Source organism: Aedes albopictus, chromosome 2, assembly GCF_035046485.1.
Source record: "Aedes albopictus strain Foshan chromosome 2, AalbF5, whole genome shotgun sequence".
Taxonomy (NCBI): Eukaryota; Metazoa; Arthropoda; class Insecta; order Diptera; family Culicidae; genus Aedes; species Aedes albopictus.
This window is the reverse complement of record NC_085137.1, coordinates 135133232-135153995: the sequence shown is the minus strand read 5'-3', so window position 1 is coordinate 135153995 and position 20764 is coordinate 135133232. Positions and strand designations below refer to the sequence as shown.

General features: G+C 39.7%; 2 protein-coding genes across 11 annotated transcripts in view; both read left to right on the top strand.

The window, feature by feature from the left end:
* LOC109417649 (uncharacterized) overlaps positions 1–20764 on the top strand; it is a 696771-nt gene that overhangs the window by 342636 nt on the left and 333371 nt on the right. The window lies entirely within an intron of this gene.
* The window catches only part of LOC109417651 (protein mothers against dpp), a 137085-nt gene that overhangs the window by 81540 nt on the left and 34781 nt on the right, over positions 1–20764 (top strand). The window lies entirely within an intron of this gene.

Below are 20764 nucleotides of genomic sequence, written 5' to 3'. Positions count from 1 at the left end.
TGACTGACAAATTGAAAACTTTCCAATCTTCTACCGTAACTTTCTGAGTCAGTTGCAACAGTGTCTTAATGGATATCATTTTTCGCGTACGGCTGGCAAACTGCTTCTGAAAGATTACGTACTCTTTTCTATCTTCGGGTCTAGTGTAGAGGTTTCAACTCTATTCAGAGTGCAGCCAGAAACCTAGCAAAAAAAAAAGTTTGAACATATTCGATCGGGAAAATTTAGATTTAACTAAGTTTTTGGCTATTTTTCATACGAAAAGTGATTTAATAAATATTGTTTTGAGGCGAAAAATGTCCCATACACAATTCATGGAAAAATTTTCGCCGATATTTTTTTTAAGTTTTCAAGTTGTGAAAATTTAGCCCAAATACTACACCGTGTTCCGGTTGCAAGTATTGAAATTTACATATCCTTATTTAGTAGGTATACTACAGATATTTGCTTCTGCTCTTGCCTTTCCGAACATCATCTGAATATTGCTGATCGCTGGCCAAAAAATGGTGCGAATTGTTGCACTAAATAAATTAATATAAAAGATCTTAATCGTTACTTAATTGAATTAAATGAATCCAAACTCCAATCCAGAAGCGGAAAACTATTGACCATTTTCAATCGATAACTGTATACGACGCAGCCGTGACCCATCACTTCTCCTTAGCTAGCAGATGGACGGAAGCCTCTAGCGCCGTGGTCAAGTGAAAGAAACGAGCGCGGCGGCATGCGGCAAATAACTAGTTCTCTCTTGGGCACGCACAACCGATCATACAACTTTATGTTGTGAAAAGGTCCAGTACCGAACGAGAATATTAAACAGTGAGTGCCCGTGTTTGCTCTGTGTGGCTTACCATACGTATGATGAAGATGATAGCGTAGCAGGGAATCTATAGCAGCAGTAGCTACTCGGCGGCAGCGGCATCGGCTGGCAGTAGCACCAGCAAACAAATCGAGAAAACACATAAACCCATAGAATGATGTTGGAAAGAAACCATAAACGATCTGCTCCCCGAGCTCTTGCCGTTCCTCGGTCCTCCGTGGCCACCGGATTGAGAGAAACTCCGTGGTAAACGATTATCGTTCATAACTCGAACGGTGATTATGTGAGTGTGCAGACCTAAATCTAATTATGCACATTATGCGAAAAAGCGAATAGAAACCAATCATAAAGGCTAAACTGCTAGAAACCAGTGCCATATTTAGCTGTTTTCTCGCTTCGTGGACTGGTAGAACGAGAAACGTTCATCAAATCACGAGAACATCGTAAAAACTTTGCACGTGACTGGGGTTCTTTGCGGTGGTGATTTCAGCTAGACCAGGTTAGAAACGATACTTTGCAACCGTTCCGGTGAGCTCCAGTACGATAATCGATACTTACTGGAAATCAATCGTTCCGGGAAGTCGTAAACTGTCCCGAGAGGCTGCTGAACCCTTCGGCACGTGAAGCTGAGAGAGAGAAAAAAAAACCGTTGATACCGTGTAAATATTCATGTTGCCACGACCACCGTCCAAATTTGGCACGTCGAGTAATAAGTTACCAATTACGAATTACAGAACTGGCTGCCCATCGGGTGACCCTAAAAGTAATTTATGGCCATGTTGACTTTCCGCGGCTGCAGCAGTGGTGCAGTGCGGGTTTTCATTTTTGAAGTCGTCAAACAGGTTGAGAAGTCCATCGACGACCGACGATCCATCCCCGGAGCGAAGCGCCAGGCCATATTTACATTTCGGACTCGATAGTTTTCCAAACAAAAACATGCATTTACTGCGCTGTGTTTGTATACTTGCAAAAACACGATCAACATTGAAGATCAACTTTTTTCCCGGTGTGGTGCGGCCGGAGCTTCGAAGTGGATGGCCTGGCCACTTCGTTTTACTTCTCGCCGACGAAGACGACGATTCGATGGTAGTCTTTAAGTGTATGTGGTCTACGAACGGTCGTAAAAGGTATTAAAGCGCATGCAGTGGCATAAAATCGCATAAATCACAAATGCACAGACGACAGAACAGCATTGATGAAGCGCACGCGTGTACGCCTATGCACTAGCGTGGGACACGAAAAGACATTTTACTCCTGTACACTTTTTGAGTTCCATTTTGACCCCATATCAACTGTGCAAAATTTCAGCTCGATCGGAGAAACTATATTTTAGCGCCAGCCGTTTTAAGTTTTCATATGGTTTACTATGGGGAAAATCACTTTTTCAAAGAAAAATCGTCACAGATTGCCCCTTAACCCCTAAAAATATATCGATGAATGATTTCTGTTGGAAATATTGCGGGGAACAAACCCTCTGAAGACCGCAAAGCGATCTAAGGCATGTGGAAAAAGTTATTGACTGAAAACCGAATGGCATGCCAACGCTGTTTAACATGTAAGGAATAACAATAAATAATAAAATCACATCATTTTATCGATCTGGTAAGGATTAATAACTTTTTCCACGAATGTCGCATCGCTTCACGGTCTTCGGAGGTCTGATTCCCCGTGAAGTTATCTACAGAAATCATTCAACGATGTATTTTTAGGGATCAATGGGTGACCTCAAGCAATTTTTCATTGAAGAAGTAAATTTTCCCCATAGTAAATCGTATGAAAAACTAAGAATGGCGGGCGCTAAAATATAGTTTCTTCGATCGATCAGAAATTTTGCACAGTTGATATGGGACCAAAATGGAAGTCAAAAAGTATACAGGAGTTGAAGTTTTTCCATTTTTTATATTTTCCCATATAAACCGTGTACCAGGCTACTATGCACGTTTGCATTAAGGTAGATAGGTGCACGGCACCTTGTCGCCAGAAGTAGCTAGGTACAGTGCTGGAATTAGTAAAAATCATCAATGTACGGAATTTGTCTTGCGAATTGAATCATTTCAATATATAATGAGGATAACGCATAGGTTACATGGATCAGAATGTTATGCGGAGGTTTTATGTAACTGTCAACGGCACATTGCACAAGGCTACGCCAATGTGAAGTTCCAACGTAGTAATGTAACAGCAAAAATAGCTGAATGGATTCAAGCAGTTCAGTTGCTGTTCACCATGGCATTGTGCGCTTTGTAGAGTATGATACTATGATCTTATGCGCAGGGAAATTGAGAGCAAATTGCTTGATACGAATTTTGTGGCCTTTATTTTTGACAGCAATTGAAATCTGAAATATTTACATACCACTGCCGAAAGCTCGCCATGTTTTGAACCGTAGACCTCCAATCTTCCTGCTCAATACATAACAGCAGTATGTGTCGATTCATTTGAGTTCCATAAAGCACAGCCAGAATAACATCGAGAAGCTATTTATGCCACAGAGCAACGGATGAAAACCCACACACGCATTCTCGGTATAATTGTACAATATTGATACCGATTTGCGAAACTTGCAAACTATCTACCGCCACAATCCCCTCCACCAAATCCACCTTCACCTATCTCGGCCCGCTATTGTTGATCCGTTCGGTGATATTTTGGAGCAGCACGAGCACCGCATACTACCCCCAGGGTGCTGCTGTCAGTTATCTGCAATGACGAGGAAGTTTCCATCCACCGACCGACAACCATAAGCACCTTTTCTCGTTCTCGGTTCCCCGTCCGTCGTCACGCGGAACCCATTTATTCATATCAGTGAACGAACGCATTCAGCACAGTATTCCTACTGTGTTGTATACAATAATGCTTTCCGTGCGGATGCTGGACGGATCCCGTGTTGGCAAGCTGTTTGCTCATTTTCCATCTGCCACACATCGCACAGTTCAGCTCTCTCAAATGCGATGTGTTTACGATTCGCACGCGTATCTTGTCATTCGCGGTCGATAGGGTGGTCCTTTTACCCGGAACCAACAAACGGAGCTTGGGAGTAGCTTACTGTTCTCAATGTGCAATTTCGAGAATTCCAAACTTTATCAAATTAATAATGGAACTGGCCATGTCCTTACGGTCATCGAAGAAGGGAAGGAATATTAGTATGCATACACGGAAGTAGAGTACGATTAAAGGGAACTCTCTGAAGCTGTTGCAAAATATTATCAAAAGATATCTGCTCATAAACCTTTCATGCTACAAAAAATGTGTATGGATATGAGGTGGGCCATCCGAATTATGACGTTGCTACTAGATACCGAGATCACTTCATCTTATCCACGACTGTCACGGTAAGAAGTTTCTGTTAGAGGGGAGGATGAAAAGTCACATGCTCTGGATTCATTTTGCTAAGTGATGGGATTCATGCAACATTTATTTCAGTGGGGAGACACAGCTGTCAAACTCGGTACACTGCCGCTCTACCCATCATCGTTTTTGGTACGGCGCGTTTTGGTACCCATTTTCTGGTCGCTTTAACCTAATTTGCTCCTGATTTTCGGGTGTGTGGCTCGTGTATTGCTAGTGCTTATTTCGGAGATTACACATTTCAAACGAAATGTTTGTTTTTGATGATTGTTTCTCTTTCTTTATCATTTTGCACGATATTATATGAAGCAGCGAAGCAGTGTCGATGGTTCCAGCGCATATATTCCATGAATTAAGCAATCAAAACAAAAACATTGGACGCCATGTTGAATCGAATGCTGGGTTGATGATTCTGGCCCTTCGTCATCCCCCTGATTTATTTAAATGAAAACACTTATTTTCCTCTTGTACCGACTTTTCGAACCCTCTAAGCAGAATACCCTCTTCGAATGAGTGTAATCAGTTTTGTACCTTTTAATTCCGCCCCAATTGCTTATCTTTTGACAGATACGCATATTTCGACTAGCACTTGTAATTTTCCTCAGTGAGTGGATAACTGACACTGAGGAAGATTACAAGTTGTAGTCGAAATACGCGTATCTGTCAAAGGATAAGCAATAATAGCGGAACTGATTACGCTCATTCGAAGAACTTATTTTCCTTTCGACTAGTATATAACACATGTCGACACCGAAGATGACGATCTATTCAAATTATTTCGTGAAAGAATAAAGCGGTTTCTTTCCGTTAAATGGCACCGCCATCGGGAATCACACTCCGTCCAAATACAAAACGAAACCAACTTTACAAAGGTAAAGCATTGTCCACTTAGAATCCGGACGCATGGCATATTTTCTAGGGACGCTCTTAATGATCACAATCTTCATTCTTTTACTGCAGTCTGATCCTACACTAGTTCTCTTTTAATGGTAAAAATTTCTTCGATTTTCTTGCAACGAGTGAAAAGTTATTTCACATTGAAAACAAGAGAAGGAAAAAAATCTTGCACAAACACGTTGAAAATTTAGCGTGGTCAGGTACGACAGTCCCAAAAATGTTAATATCTCCAAAACCATTATGTGTTTTGTGCGCAGATGTTGTTAATCATGCTTCGTCGTAGCACCACCATCCAGAACACCGTTTGCGCGCGAATTCTGATTGGCCTCTTTATTTTCTATCCGGTTGGAATCAAGACAGACATTCAATCAAAAATTGTCATTTCCTTGGTCCACACGTGTTGCAACTTTTTTGCGACTAGTGCGTTGTGTTGCTAATGACATAGGAGGTAGATGCGCACTACTTCCTGAAATGATTCAGAAAACGACGCGAGTCGGGTATCCTCGCGACTCAGTTGTGCGACGTCCGGTTTGGTGGCGGCCCGACAATACCGAATCACACTGAACTGCTCTGGATACATCGGGGAACGACGACGCGCAAACCGACGACGATGAGAGCAAAAATCCTTCACGGAGGCAGGTGAGAAGAGAACATAAATTCTCTAGTCGCTCACATCGGGGTGACATGCTCACATCGGTGTTGACAGGAAGCATCAGTGGAGAGCATGTGTTGATGATAGTGCACTGCACTAATGGCCGATTTCTTCACCCTGGCTTAGGCGTTAAACCAGGTTTAACTATATGGGTAAGCCTGGCTTACCAGTTAAGCCGAGGTGAAGAAATCGGCCCTAAGTGCAGTCGTTACCACCACAAAGTAGATAGGGTAATTGATCCGATCATGGAGGAGTTAAGCACTGGGATCATGTTTAAACCACAATTATATCGCCCCGAGCAAACTTTTTACATGGATTCAATTGAAAATAATAAAATCCATCCTTAATCTACGGGAAAAAAACAAAATATTGCCATTTTGATGTTGTTATGAACATTTTATTCATTTTTATCTGAAAGAACATTGTGTTCCTAATGTTGCGGTATTTGGTTCCTATTGTTGCGGTATCCCATTGAAATCATATCGGATACCGCAACATTAGGAACACTACCGCAACAATAGGAACACAGCAACAAACACATTAAGGAAAATATTTTTTTAAATAGGTTTTTGGGCAAATCTTAAGCAAACAAATGGTGCAATCTCATAATTTAAGCACCATACATCTATTAAAAATACCTTTTGGTAACATTTCAGTCGAAAAAGTGCTCAATTGCCACTACCGAAACATTAGGTACTACCACAAAATACCCTACTTTTTCTGCTTTCACTTTCATATATATATATCTCACAGTGGTGCTGAAAATGAATGCCAAAAGTATTCAGTTCAGCCAAATTCCATTGAGTGAGATTTGTTCAACCTTGATTTACTGCACTATAACTTTCAGCATACTTAAAACAAAGCACTCGAAATGCATAAAAGTAGTGTTTACTTGTATTTACTATAAGTTTTGAGTAGTATCCCTCTTAGGTTGCTACTGGCGGTGTAGTAATGATTGTGATTCCGATCAAAATCCTAAGAAAATTTAGAAATAACGATGAAATATCAATGATGTTGAATAAAAATGGTTGGTATCGATATAATCCTGTCTATTACAATGGACACTTTTAAACTTTGAAGACAACTTCAGATTCCAAAAGTTCTTCTAGTGAGAAATCTTAGTGGTTAGGATTTCCTTCAGAGATTTGCTTGGAAATCTATTCAAAATTCGTTCCAAAAATCCAGGATTCATCTTAGAGTTTCGTACAGGATTTCTTCTTGGATTCTACCGAATTTTTTCTCAAAATTTATAATCAGATTCTTATTGGATACTTTCCGTGATTTGTTCCAGAGTTCTTTTTTGAATTCCTAGAGGTGCCGGAGTTTCTTTCTGAATTTCACCAGGAATTTCTCCCAAAATCTCTTTCAGAGGTTTCGGTGAAATTCTGGAATTTCAGAGAATTTATTCCAGGACTTTTTACCAGAGTTTGTATCAGTATTTCTGAAAGGGGTTTTCACTGCTTTGCTGTTGAAGTATTTCCCGGAATTGCTTCCAGAAGTTCTCGGTCGATTTCTCCCGGAGACCCTAACAAAATTCTACTCAAGTTTCTTAGGGGCTTCTTTTAGTGTTTTTTTCAGGAAAACTATCCAACGGTTTTTTTTTATTTTTTTGCGAAACTTCTGCAGAAGTAATTTCTGAGTGTTTTCCTAATCTTGTTCCCAATGCAATTTTCGGGCTAATCTTAGAGTTTCTCGACAGATTTCTCCCGTAGTTTTTATGGATATTGGATATTTCTCTCAAAGGTTTCCGGAGTTCATTGCATTTAAGATAATACTCATTAACGTTTTTCAGCGGTGTCTCAATTTTTCTTTCGCAGATGCTCTCGTAAGCTATTCCAGAAAGTATTCCGACAAAAACTCGTGGAAAATTCGTTTACATAGTATGTATGTTTTAAAGAGATTCCTAAAGGAACACCCAAGAGAATTCCGCGACAATTTTCGACAGGGACTCGGTTAAAAAAACTGGAAGTTATCCTGGAAAAATCTTTAAGGGGAATCTCAGAACGATTACAGCAAGAAATTTTGGAAACAACTACGAGAAAAATACAGGAAAACACAAAAAATGGTGGAAAACTTCATAAGAAATATTAACAATAACTGAATCAACCCCGGAAGAATTTTCGGGGTAAAGTTTAGTATAGGTTCTGTAAAACTCTGAGAGACATTCCGGGAGCAAACTGGAAGGTATCTCAAGTGGGATTTCAAGAGAAATCCCGCGAATATCTTTACGGAATATTCCGGCAAAAACTCTTGGCGAAAGCTCACGATAATTCATTGAAGTAATTATAGGAGGAACTCCGGGAAAAACCCAGTGACGGACTCTGGCAGCAATCCCGGGAAACTTCTGGAAAAAAATCCGGGTTGAACGCGTTCGAAAATGTTCGGCAGAAATCCCTGGCCGAATCAACCTTGAGAAAATGCCGGGAGGGACACCGGAAAGAAATGTAGAAAATAATTCAAGAGGAATCGCGGGAGCAACTCTAGAAGAAATCCCGCGTCAAAATTTGATGGATATCTTGGAAGAAATTCCTGTAGAATGCCCTAGAGAAACACTGAAAAAATCGCATGAAAATTTCTTGGACAAATCTTACATTGCAAGATTCCTGTGAAAACCATCTGGCGAAATCGGTCGGAATTTAGGAAGATTCTCAGTTATGAATTCCGGTAAAAAATACTAGAATCTTGGGAAGATGCAGGAAGGAATCTGAAAGATCTTCCGGGAAGAGTTCAAAATGGAAAACATACTGTGGTAACGATCATATTAGATCTAAATAACATTAAGACGGTGATCACACGCGCTGCGAGTGCCTGCGAACCATGCTGGCGCACGACCGGAGAGAGACTGCCCAAAGCCTCGTCGTGTAGCACTCGTGTGTGCACGAGGTAGGCAAAGTGATAACGGATATCAATAGAGGATCTACCACATCCCCTTTCCTCTGGAAAAGAAGATTACTATTTCTTTCTATGTAACGCAATTGCATTTTAGGAAGCCATTAAATTTATATTTATGGGCCAATCATTTCAGTGCAGTTGAAAACATTTTCAAATATATTTTCACATACAAATTGCATTTAATCATGTTGGCACGATTCATATTTTGAATCTGTTTATATGTACTTGCAAATATGTTGTGAATCCCAATATTCCAAAATGTGTAAGCTATCCACATATTTTAACAGAGAAGTAAGTGACTTATGGTAATCAGCATCGCATGCCTTTCCCGATTTATATTAAAGAATCATACCCGCTTATCTCGAACGTGCAAAAATGTGAAGATTTCGGCTACGCCTATTGTTACTACTATTGAAAAAAAAATGTGTACCTGTAACTGTACTCGACAGTGTCTGTTTCATAGAAGTCCATGCATTTGAAAAACTAGTCCGGAAGCAACTTTTGTTTCCTTATGTCAACTCTCCTAACCTAACATACAAAAACTTTTAGACCATAATAAGGCGCTTTTTGATTCTTTGATTAATTTCATAATATTTAAGACTACAAATAACAATTGTCCAATCGTAGAAAAGTGATCCCCGGAAAATCATCAGTTATTGGCTTTTTTCAGTGTCTTTCAATGTTTTTGATTAGTCATCCATTCCGAGGATTATCTTAATCTTTCATTAGGATAAAAAGAGCTGCAAAGTAATCCTGATTGACGAATCTCTTTACCGAAGTCAATAGCAAAAAACTATCATTATCATGGAGTACCATCAGTTTTTTTTTTTGACGTACATTTACTCGTTGTGGCTAAATTGACTAACGAACAAAGCATCAAATTAAAATGCTACAGTCACATTTATGGCAGTATTTTGTTTATATTATTCTATATCTTATAAGTTCAAATCAATTCGATATGGAAGCTAGCCTCTGAAAGAAGTTCGATTTTATTCAATAACATTTTGTCTTTGCATTATTTCTTTTAGAGTAAAATTGAAAGCTTTACATTTAATTTGCCTGTTCTATCAATAGTTCACCAACCACACTATTTTAACTTAAAACTTTTCAGGACTTGAGGAGTGAAATCGTCAGATTTTCCAACAGTTCATGACACAATCATTCCGACATTAAGACTTTTATGTACAAGGACATTTCATCAAATGTTATTTTGTTCTACCTCAAAATGATGTTGTCAAAGATTTAAACTTCACTCTTGGATTTTAGCTACACATTCGAGGTATTGTATTTTGTGCACGGATTATTAACCTTCCGATAGTCACACGGCTGGCCACCACCGTCAGCACCACGCTAATACTGAATCCCAAAAGCGAGATTTTTTCAACATGTTGTACTAAATACAACACCGCGATCGCTCGAGGGTTAAAATAATGAATAGCATTTCCTATCCATGGCACATAATCGTAGTTTCTGATTCCTTTATGAACCTGTAATACTGTCACGGTTTTTAGTAATTAATTAATTAATGTCTTCAATGACATAACAACTTTCATCAGTGAGCGCAAGATAATTTCCCTTTAAAAATTTATTTTATCCTCTTATCCATACCAATAGCCAAAAGTTGAAACACTAGCTACTAACCAGGTTGTAAAATAGTTGACTTCTATTTATTAGCGGTAGCATCGAACGGTTTATATATTGATACTGAATCAATATTTTTTAGATTACACTGCAGTCTATCAACACATTATTTCCGGCATTTTTTTTTCGGGAACATGCACGCTTGTATTTCTCTCGTAGATTATTTAGTTAATCTTTAACAATAATAAGCATCTGGCGCAAGAAACTGTTAGTCATGTATAAAAGTATGAAATAGTGTATAGCATAAACGATATTTGGTCATTGTGTGTTTTTATAATGAACTAGCTGTTCGGGCAAACGTCGTTCTGCCTGCCTACTGCATTGTTGACATGAGCTGCCCCGCAAAATGGAATTTCAAACTTTCTCGTTTTCCATGCGTTTCCGGTCGATTTTCCCAATTATTTTTTCGTACGAACACGTCGGAGCCCTACACGAATGAAACACTGAAAGAATGGTGTAGATCCGTTGGCCCGTTCCCGAGCCTATTTGTGACATACAAACACCATTCCATTTTTATTTATATAGATAGATAGATATATTAAATTATCCAATAAGGATCTGCCATAAAAAAAACTAAACTGGAGCAATGGTATCAAGGCAATGGTGTTAACGAGACCATTCTCAGCATTTTTCTTTAACATTTTTTTTAACATGATGCCCACCATATGCATGAAACACATGATCTTGTTTATTTCAGAGAGCGCTTATCTTTTCAGACACTGTGAATATTGTAGACCATAACCCTAATCATATCATTCAAAATCTATTGCAGTCAAAATGTTCTCAGCTCTTGGAATTGTACTGATCTTCGAAAAGCAGTGGTATCTGATTCTTCAGATTATGTCGATTCATCGTATCTATAACACTTTGTATTCATATTCACTCAAACGTATTCCTGTTTGTCTACTGCATTTTTTTTTTCACATACAACTCCTTCCTTTCCTGAGATGGGAGGGGTCTCACACCTTCCCTGGCTTCAAAATCCTCCACATACTAATTTTCACGCCAAACCGATTGGCGTAGTTTCGAGTCTATAGAAGTAAGAAACACATTATACAAACATATATATAATTTAGAAGGAGCTATTTTTCTAGGCATTCTATGTAACCAACTTTACCTCCAATAACATACATGTACAATCGCAACCCTTCTGCAATTATCATTCCTGTTTTCAAATTTTAAGGCAAGTTTTTCATATCGTATCTGGTACTTGGCTTTCACAAAAGACGTTGGATTCTAAAAAAACATTAACTGCAGTGCCTTAAGCTGCAAGTAAAATACATGCAACCATTTTGCAAGTATCACGACACTGTGTCTTAACAATATGGTTTCCAAATCATATCGTTACACTTTCCGGGTTTTCCAGAAGTTATCACCTTATTCTTAGGGGTCTCCAGTTAGCCTAGTGGTCAAGGCTATGGATCACCAATCCGGAGACGGCGGGTTCGATTCCCGTTCCGGTCGTTTAAGTTTTCTCGACTCCCTGGGCATAGTGTATCATTGTACTTGCCTCACAATATACAATTTCATGCAATGGTAGACAAAGAAAGCCCTTCAATTAATAACTGTGGAAGTGCTCAAAGAACACTAAGTTGAAGCGAGGCAGGCCTAGTCCCAGTGGGGACGTCGAGCCATAAAGAAGAAGAAGAATCACCTTATACTTCAATTAGTTAATTTTGGGATCAATAGCTTTCAGCATTTTTTTTCATGAGTTTATCTGGAGATAGTCTCGTTCTTAGATATTCGACGAGCGAGGTATGAGCATAAACTTTCACACCAGGTTTGCTCTTCATGTCATCCTTCCCGTCACAATACTTCAAGGCAATCATCAATTGACTTTTAAGATTTTTTCACGAACAAATATGTTTGCAACTTGTTGAGGTCAATTATAATATTTGTTCATACCCCAGTGTCTATATTTTATCATCGCCAAGAAACATTGAGACCTTCTTCGCCTCAACGATTACATCTTTGACTTTGCATCATTGAAGAGCATTCGATTATCTCTTCAAATCAACTGAAGGCGATTATTTGCTTCTCGCAACATTTAAGAGCTATTATCGATTATCTCGTATCATCCAAGTGAGATTACTGGCTTTTCGCTACATTTTAGAGCGATCATCTATCATCTCGCATCGTCCAAGAGCGATATCTGAAATTTCACATCATTAAAGAGCGATCATTCATTACCTCGCATCATCCAAGAGCGAAAACTGGTTTTTCGCTACATTCAAGAGCGATCAACTGTTATCTCCATCATCCAAGAGCGATAACTGACTTTTCGCAACATTTAAGAGCGAATTTTCATTATCTCACATCATCCAAGAGCGACAATTGATTTTTCGCTACATATAGGTGCGATCAACTGTTATCTCGCATCATCCAAGAGCGATAACTGGCTTTTCGCTACATTTAAGAGTGATCATCTATTATCTCGCATCATCTAAGAGCGATATCTGAAATTTCACATCATTAAAGAGCGATCACTCATTATCTCGCATCATCCAAGAGCGACAACTGATTTTCCGCTACTTCCAAGAGCGATCAACTGTTATCTTGCATCATCCAAGAGCGATAACTGACTTTTCGCAACATTTAAGAGCGAATTTTCATTATCTCGCATCATCCAAGAGCGACAATAGATTTTTCGCCACATTTAAGAGCGATCAACTGTTATTTCGCAACATCCAAGAGCGATATATACTTTTCACATCATTCAAGAGCGTTCATATACTATCCCAATCATCTGAAGACAAACTATGCTTTACATCATTCCAGAACAATCATCGGTGCTTCTTACAAGCAGGGATGGGAACACTCGCTTGGAAAGAGTTACACTCACTTGCTGTTTTCTCATCTCAGAAGCATGCTATCAAAAAACAGTGTATGGAGCACTTTTACCTTGTGGTTTTATCTCAAACTTTCCCGAATAAAGTAAGGGTCGCACACGCATTCCAAAGTCGTGACAGAGCGTTGAAGGCAACTCTCCACAAGGTGAGTGTAATTTACATTCACCTCGTGGAGACTCGCCTTCATAGCCCTCTCACGACTTTGGTATGCGTGTGCGATCCTAAACGTATTCGGCAAAGTTTTAGATAAAACCACAAGGTAAAAGTGCTCCATACACTGTTTTTTGATAGCATGCTTCTGAGCTGAGAAAATACCAAGTGAATGTAACTCTTTCCAAGTGAGTGTTCCCATCCCTGCTTACAAGAGCAGTCCTGTTTCATCGCATCGTTCAATAGAGGCCTACTCTTCGCATCATTTAAGAGCGATTTATTCACTTGCCGTATCATTTAAGAGCGATGGTTTATTTTTCATTTAAATTTATATTTATAATTATTTGCAATCTTTAAAAAGGATTATCTGTTTTTCCGCATCATCCAAGAATACCTATCTTTTCGCATCATTGAAGAGCAAGGTCATTAGAATACAAGGGTGGCTACCAAGATACTGCATCCTATATCAAATCAGAACCTGAAAATGTCGCTTGCTTGATGCAGCAAGCATCAAGTATAACTCTAAAGATGATATAATTGACAGATCTGATCTCGTGATCCTGATCTGTTCATGAGAAAATGATGATTGATTAATCAATTCATTTACGACAGAATAGCTATTACTCTAGAACACAATAAAGATTTTTTTTTTAAAAGGCTCATTTATTTTATTATAAAACTGCCTAGTTAAAGAGAAAGGTCCTTAAGAACCTTGTGTGGTTCATGGATGAAATCCCGCTGGTCGAAGCCATTCTTCATTCTATATCGTCAGAACACCTAAGTCTATTTGGTGTATAATAATCCATATTTGTACTTTGTTCCACTGAACCTTTTTCTTACCAATTTAGCGCATGCAAACTTACCTTGACTTCCATTTCATTGGTACAACCACCTCAATCATCGCTTCAGCCCGCGATGGGATAGGATCGGCCAAACTCGATCAATTTTCCCAAAGCACAAGTCTCTGTGATGCAATAAAACTAATTTGCACAGAACAATTGAGCCGCACCGAACGGCCTTGAGTCGCTTTCAATTGAATCAAGCAGGTAGAAGCGAGCACAAAAGCGGATGAACAAAAGCGCACTAAACACAAGCTGCCGTTTTGATGCATCTGCTCATCCGGGTTTAACTCAGCTTGATTTTCACCATTTAGTACCGGGAATGATTTTATTTTCTAATACATACTTCACTTTTCATAATCATTCCTTTGCCAACATGAAATTGACTACGCTATTAAAATTTTTACCCACTTTTTTATGCACACAGTGGCAACCACTCACTAAACACATCGTTTGAACGCAATTTCTTTCTCGCTGGTTTCCATTTTTTTTACAAATCAATACACTCCACGGTTTTTGTTGTCTTGTCTACATCATTGGATTCAACATCCTCGTCGCCATCTTGTGGTAACGATCATATTAGATCTAAATAACATTAAGACGGTGATCACACGCGCTGCGAGTGCCTGCGAACCATGCTGGCGCACGGCCGGAGAGAGACTGCCCAAAGCCTCGTCGTGTAGCACTCGTGTGTGCACGAGGTAGGCAAAGTGATAACGGATATCAATAGAGGATCTACCACACATACTATGAAAAATGTCGTGAACAAAAGAGAGGAACATACTAAGAGATATGTCGTGAAAAGTAATAAATCTTTCCAAGAGGTATCTCTAAGAGTTGAAGAAAGAAATTCTGGAGAAATCCTCATGAAGGAATTTCTGGATAAATTTCATGTCCCAGATTTATCTACGTCAATCTGTTTGTCAACGTCTGTTTGATTTAATAGCCCTGCCCTTGTTCCTGTAGTACGGTTATCTAGATTCTTCTTGATTCACCTCGCTTTTCAGATTATCATCCGGAGAAATCTGCAATCCCTATAAAATAAATTGTAAATAATTCTAGTATAGTATAGTAATTCGTAATATGTATTCAAAACTAGCTTACACAGATCTCATCATTTACCTTTTTTCATGTAACTTATGATCCTTTCTCTTTAATGAAAACAGCTTCTTGTGACAGGCGTTGAGAGGCAGAGATTGTCTCGGTCATAAAAGCAACGGACGTCACATTTACATTTCTCCGTGATTTGACCGGAGCCATTATTAGGTTATTTGTTTATTAATTTGAAACTCTCGAAGGTGCACACTGAGGGCGGTAAGCTACTATCAAGCTCCGTTTGTAGGTTCCTTGTGTAATTTCGGGTATGGTCTTGTATCGGTTCGTCCGAAGATGGTTTCCATGAACAACTAGAAGTCTGAATGCGGTTCAAGCAGCTTTATTGCACCCTCGATTTTTCGGCGACGCAACGAACGGCTCAAACAGAGACCTAGACCTTGGCGTCAGACGTAGCGAAATACGACTGAGCGAATGCACGTGGATTGGTGTCGCTTCAAGCTATATTCCTCCTTCACCATTATGCACTAGCTGGTGTCGCTAAAATCCGATGATCAACTTGGCCATAGGGGACTCCTTTGCGCTAGAATGCTTTACCTATTCAACACACGATCGCATATGATGTTAAATAGGATGCAAAAGTGGAGGTGATATATGTACGCACACTTTACACGCGTTTAAATAGAAGAATGTTCGCATATGGCCTCCACTTTAGCATTCTTTTCAACATCGTATAAGACTTTGTGTTAGCTGGGTATGTTCCCAGACAACCTGTATAATGAAGTTTATGACCTATACGTACTTTTATAAGGGGAAGTATATTATAGGCCATATAGGCAAATAGCGTCAGCTCGGCCGCCATCGAGCGCGCCATACACCACCTAGAAGTCTCGGTTAGCTTTTGCCGGATACTGGAGAGCTACTTCCAGAATTGACACCGAGGAAGGCGAGAGGAGTCTACAACATCACCGCGGAGTACCTCAGGGTTCCATGTACTATGGAACACGACGTAGGATGACGTATTGAGGCTCAATCTTCTACCAGGCGTAAAGCTAGCTCACAGGCTCATACCAAGCGTGTCTAAATGGACGAGCAGGCCCCATGGCGAGGTACACTTCCACTTGACACAATTTCTGTCAGGTTATGGGTGCTTTAGGTGGTATCTGCACAGATTCGGACATGCAGGCTCCCCCCGCATGTCCAGAATGGGCAGACTGCAACGAGATAGCGGAGATGCTCTTGAATGTCCACGCTTCATTGAGAAAAGGTGAACTATGCAGGAGATATACGGTAGAGATATCACTCACTCCGGACTGCATTTTTGAAAGGATGTATACGGGGCGGACAAGAGGGATCCCGTTACTTCCACGGTCTATCAAATCGTACTTGAACTACATATAGAGAAAATGGCGGACCGATCAACAGCAAGTGGAGTTGACCCTCTTCCCTTCCGGGAGCATAAGGACAAACGTCTTGGAAATCCCGCTTCAACAGTGCATCAGAACTTTAAACGCACAAATCTCAAGAAGCAAGCTTCGAATAACAGTACATTTTATTATTCTGTTCTTGCTCACTTGTAATAAGCTTAAAATAAGAAGTTCAGGTGCGCTGGTATTGTTTACGAAGAGATTTGTGCTCTCGAAATCGTGAGTAGGTGCCAAAGTCGGCCATGGTGGCGGCAATTTTGGGACGGGTAGTCTATAGTACTAGCCAGGACCCAGGCTTCAAGGAGAGAAAGGACAACTAAAGGCAGTAGCTGGTGGAACGCTAACCAATAGAGTGTACGGTCCCTCCTTCTCGAAGTCATGAGTTTTTAGTGGGTCGAAACCCACATAACCCGAGGAATCATCTCTTGGGTATCTGATCAGCAGATTTTAAATTCTATAAAACAAAATATGGGAAAGTTCAAAGAGGTTTAATGGGTACAAAAGTGGAGGCCATATACGAAACAATACACGTTTTATGACGTTCTGCGCTATCTTATACCATTTACGATGTGCACTACCGCGATGTAATGTATTCAGCATCTTCTTGTCGTCCCAGTGTTGTTGAACTATGTAGAAGTTACATTTAGATTAACGAACCGCACTTTATGTACACTGGATGCTTTGATAACTCCTGTTTATCTGGTTAATATTCACTGGATTGCATACAGCGCAGATTTTGATCAAAGCGTAATGTGTGAAGTGGTTATGTTCACTTCATGTTTTTCAACGGTTCGATAGTATTCGTTGCATGATACTCCTACACTCGAAGAGATGATTCATCTTGAGCTGCCTTAAAGATTTCTCTTGGCTGACACAGTCTCAATATCAGTCTCGGCATAACGTATTTACTGATTAACCCTCGAGCAGTCGCGTCTTTGACTTTCTGCAACGACACCGTTCTCACGCTGTTTACCACATGCGTGCTTTTTTAATGGTGCGTGTACTCAGTACACGACGCGACCGCTCCCGGGTTAATACCGGTCGGCGTGAAATTCTTTGCTAAACGGATTTTGGATAGCCAGCGGGTATCATAGGAAGGATTATATTCCATACTTGATGAAAGTGATCTTCTTGAATGGATTTCGGGTGGTGCCAGTGATCCACACTTCGCAGACAGCCTCAGGTGCCGGCCAGAGTGGACGCGTCACGCGGCGCGGCGCGGTGCAATGCGGCATTTGACAGGTCGCGCGTCGACGCGCGGAAAAACTCCGTTCAGTGGAATACAGGAAAAACAATCACAACATGCCAGAGTGCGCGCGGAACGATGCGAAGCGGAAAGCGTTTAGCCGCGCGACGCCCGACAAAACAGTGCATGCACTGTTTTTGATGCGGAAGTCACGCGGTTCGCGCGGAGAATTTTGTATTTTTGTGTGGATTTCGTCCGTTTTTACCAAATCATGGCGCTAATTTTTCGAAAATGTTTTTGAAATGCATTCAAAAATGAATGTAAAAAAAATAACATGAATAATAATACATGTTTATTATCCGGTGGCGTCTCGTAACCTCACTTTTCACCTGTACTTCGAATCAAAATCAGTCATTCCTTCAAATTTATGGCTAAAGACTTAACGGACATAATCTAAATCTCTATTTTACGTCAATCTGCACCCATTACAAGCATGCCTGCTTGTTTCATGCACAAAAAGGGTTGGCACCCTCTCGTTTATTTTACTATCTCAAAGTATTCTACTAGGACTTTAAGCTTAAAAAATGGCACAAATTTCTTAAATGGAGGAGAACGTGCCTCTGGAGCCGACTTACTGATACCTGAAGCTTAAAAAATAGTTTCAAAATAAAAATATATTAATTTTGAGTTAACAAACTTGTTCCATTGCCTTGCTGTTTAAACGTATACAACCCTGTGGCAGCTCTGACTACCCAAGTAACAATTTTAATTTTATCAAAGTTTTTTAGCGATTCAAAAATCCTAAACAAAACCATTGGTGGCGACTTGAAAATGCTCTCGAGTTCTTGTATGCCTCAATAAGCCCATGTTCTGGCTAGTTGGCCCAGTCTTATTAGGGTCTACAGGACTTCGTATGCAAACCGGCTTAGGATTTCGGGTTGTATCATAGTTTTATCAATCTTCTAAATAAAACCATCTTCTGACTTGTCAAATAATTGTTTTGATTATTTTTCACTCTCAATGTTCGATCGTCAGAATAAATTGTGCTTGGTTGTTTATCCAGCCATCAATTGGAGAGATGCAGATATGGAATTCAGATTTATTGTTTTCCTATTTAATATGTGTCAGGAGACATGCCACGGAAAATTTGTGGTGAATGTGACTGTGATAATGACAAAAACTAAGTGCGCCACACAAGCTATGCATAATTTGGAAGTTAAATGCATTTAATTTACTCGGTGGAATTGGGTGCAAAAAAGGTTTTTTCAACACAGCGGAGTTTAAAAGACATTATGTAATTTTTCTGACAGAATAAAATGACGGAAACGTGCTGTATGGTTTAATTTAATCTTAAGCTGTACGTGAAATCATAAAATTGAGTAATAATTTTTCTGTATTTACATTAATTATCCCGGCTAGGCGACATATTTTTCTGATAAAACTCTGTGTTCCTGATGAGTCCTTCAATAGGGCTAACCCTCCTGAGGTAGTCATAACTGAGCTCATGATAGAACTAGCGGTTTTATCACAGCATTTTTTTGGTTTATGTTACGGCCACGAAATCTTTTGTTGGTTTTATGCATTGCCTCACAGTTTTGTGTATTTGTTTACAAAAAAAATCTCCGACAACAACCGCAAATGCAAGTTTTATTGAAATGGTATATAATAAGTGATAAAACTAATTCATGTCTACTTGCAAGTCTTTAACTGAAGATGTTTATAGCAGAAATTATATGATAGTTTTATGGAACGCCAAAGGTTCAAAGTAAAAAACTATCACATAAAACTAATTTAGAACATCTAGCTTTTTGACATGCTCGTATAAAACCAGGATAAAACATGAATAAACCTTCAAGGCATGCTGATTGTTACTTGGGTACAAGCTCACTTGTTCATAAAATTTCAAAATTTGTACCTGTAGGACGGGTAGATTTGAGGTTGTGGAATCACCATTGTCCCAAATGTATACCTCTTCTGAATCATCTGAAATAAATGGTATTTGAAGGTAAATTTAGATAAATGGTTCATTTTAAATTTTAGGTTGAGCACAATAATCACATATCTCTTGGATATTTTTCATCAGATAACTCTAGAAAGCTGTTGAAATGTTGTGGCTTTTAAACCGATAGAGAGGAGACAGCTCGCTTTGATTGTGTACTACTTGTTGTCAAGGCGAACCTATCACAAACTGCCTCTGCAACCCGAGTTGGAAATTATACACTGATGGTGTGAAGTGATCCAATATCCAAAAAATCTTATCAAAACTTCTCATCGTTTGTTGTAATTTTAAAGATAGGTCAGTTTAATATAATAATTATTTAATAAAATAGTTATGGTCAGTATTCATGTGCAAAGGTGATGGAAATTATGAAAACTTTTCAGTTTGCTTCACGAACAGACGCGTTGCACCGCGTTCACTGTGGCTATCAAGCCGCGTTGGAAGCCGCGTCAAAAACGCGCCGCACCGCGTCGCGTCGCGCGACGCGTCCACTCTGGCCGCAGCCTCAGACTGCTAATTGGTTAGACTTCGCAGTAAGACTGGATAAACCGAAGAGTTCTGCAAGGACCACTACAACCGGCGTTAATTCTAGATACTTTCCGACAGGTAATGCTCCATGTCAGCGTGTTTCGGTTGCTTGTCTAATGGCACTGCCTGACTCGGTGGTTCTATGCTGGATGTGTTGGAGAGTTGCTTCCGATCCGATCTGGTGATAAATCCGTTCTTCGTTGATTGGCTAGACGGATATTACTGTGCCACTCGATAGTAGCGCATAGCCTGAATAGTTCTGTCAGTGAAAACTCTGTCTGCTGTCAATTTCGCTCCTATTCGACGAGTTCCTAATCCTTGCTAAATTGTTGGACAAGCCTGCCTCAAAAACTCCTGGTGAAGTTTGACATATGCTTCTGGTAGTAGTGGTCTAACGTCTCATAAAAATATGTGTGGTGTGATGGTTTATAACTGCTAATGATATATGTAAGTATTGTTTAGCCGATGCGATGGTCGTCTTCC